A 2,247-nucleotide genomic window follows, 5' to 3' on the forward strand; every position below is an offset into this window, starting at 1 on the left:
ACTTTGTGCTTCATTTTTTGAGGAACATCCAAACTATTTTCCCAAATGGCCATACCATTTTGCATTCTCTTCAGCAATTTGCCTACATCCTTCCCAACACTTGTTATTGTCTATCTTTTGAATTATAGCCATGGTAGTGGGTGTGAAATGATATCTCATTGTGGTTTTTATTTGCATCTGTTAAGCATCATCTTTAGAGATATGCCTGTTTGAATCTCTTGTCCATTTTTTAAAACATTTTAATTGGGGTAAAATATACGTAACAAACTTTCTAATTTTAAGTGTGCAATTCAGTGACATTAAATACATTCACAATCTTGTGCCAAAGCCGCCGCCACCACCACCACCACCACCACCACCATCCACCTCCAGACCTTTTTCATCCTCCCAAATTGAAACTTGGTACAAACTAAACAGTAACGCTTTACCCTTTCCTTCTCCCAGCCCCTGGCAAATGCCTTTCTGCTCTGTCTCTTTGAATTAGACTATTTTAGTACCTCATATAATGGAAGCATAAAATACTTGTCCATTTTGAGTTTGACTTATTTCACTTAGCCTGTATCTCTATTTAAGATTAATCCATGTTGCATCATGTGTAAAAATTTCCTTCTTTTTAAGGCTGAGTAGTATTCCATTGTACATGTATATACCACATTTTGTTTATCCATTCATCTGTTGGTGGACATTTGGGTAGTTTACATCTTTTGGTTATTGTGAATAATACTGCTGTGTCCATTGGGGACATGTATGTGCTCGAGTACCTGCCTTCAGATCTTTTGGATATCTACGTAGGAATGAAATTGCCAGATCGAGGAACTACTATACTGTTTTACACAGAGGCTGCACTATTTTTCATTCCCTTCAACAGTGCACAAGTGTTCCAATTTTTTAACATCCTTGCCAGCCAATACTTGTGGGGGTTTTTCCCCTTTTTTAAATAACAGCCAACCTAATATAGGTGGAATTCTATCTCTGTGGTTTTGATAAATATCCCTAATGATTAGTGGTGTTGAGCATCTTTCGATGTGCTTATTGGCCATCTTTGGAAAAATGTTTATTCATCTTTGGTGTCACAATATCTTTTATATCAGTACTGATTGATGTCTCCCAACCCCTGGCAAATGCCTTTCTGCTCTCTGTCTCTTTGAATTAGACTATTCTAGTACCTCATATGAATGTATCAGGAACCTTCAAAGTTCATAGTGACGAATAAACATTTTTTAGACTAATTTTTTGTGTTAAATTTTATCATTGGCCACAAATATTTGAGTTGTTTATCTTGAAGTGATAAACATTTATTTTTGAGAAAAGGACAATAATCAGTTGTTTGTTCTTGAGATGTCCATAGTATTTTGCTATGCAGAAGTGCTTTGTACTTCTCATTTTGTTACACAGAATATTAAAACGAAAACGATGTGTATTAAAAAGTTGATATTTAGCACTGACCGGTTTGGCTCAGTGGATAGAGCGTCGGCCTGCGGACTGAGGGGTCCCGGGTTTGATTCTGGTCAAGGGCATGTACCTTGGTTGCGGGCACATCCCCAGCAGGGGGTGTGTAGGAGGCAGCTGACCGATGTTTCTCTCTCATCGATGTTTCTAACTCTCTATCCCTCTCCCTTCCTCTCTGTAAAAAAATCAATAAAATATATTTTTAAAAAGTTGATATTTAACAAAATTAGTAATTTTTTGTTTATTAAACTTTCAGTGAAACAGGTTTACTGTGAAATTATTGTAGTGAAGATGATGATGACTACTAATAGTACAGTTTGGTACTGCTGCCTGATTTGTGGTGAAGTGTCATCATTTTTACCCACTGCTATTTTTGCATCAATAGCCCCCAAATCAACACAGAGACATTTTGTTACGTTAACAAATGGGGGTGAGGTGGGATTCTTTACTAGATTATATGAGCACTAGAGGCCCGGTGCATGAAATGTGTGCATGGGGTTTGGGGGTGTGCCTCAGCCCAGCCTGCACTCTCTCCAATATGGGACCCCTTGGGGGATGTCTGATTGCTGGTTTAGGCCCGATTCCTAATCTGGCGGTCAGACATCCCTCTCACAATCCGGGACTGCTGACTCCTAACCGCTCACCTGCCTGATTGCCCCTAACTGCTTCTGCCTGCCAGCCTAATCACCCCCTAACCGCTCCCCTGCTGGCCTGATCGCCCCCAACTGCCCTCCCCTACAGGCCTGGTCCCCCCCAACTGCCGTCCCCTGCCAGCCTGGTCGCCCCTAACTGCTCTCC

General features: G+C 40.5%; 1 protein-coding gene across 1 annotated transcript in view; it reads left to right on the forward strand.

The window, feature by feature from the left end:
* PPP4R2 (protein phosphatase 4, regulatory subunit 2) overlaps nucleotides 1–2,247 on the forward strand; it is a 57,379-nt gene that overhangs the window by 37,856 nt on the left and 17,276 nt on the right. The window lies entirely within an intron of this gene.

Source organism: Myotis brandtii, unplaced genomic scaffold (genome assembly GCF_000412655.1).
Source record: "Myotis brandtii unplaced genomic scaffold, ASM41265v1 scaffold89, whole genome shotgun sequence".
Classification (NCBI taxonomy): domain Eukaryota; kingdom Metazoa; phylum Chordata; class Mammalia; order Chiroptera; family Vespertilionidae; genus Myotis; species Myotis brandtii.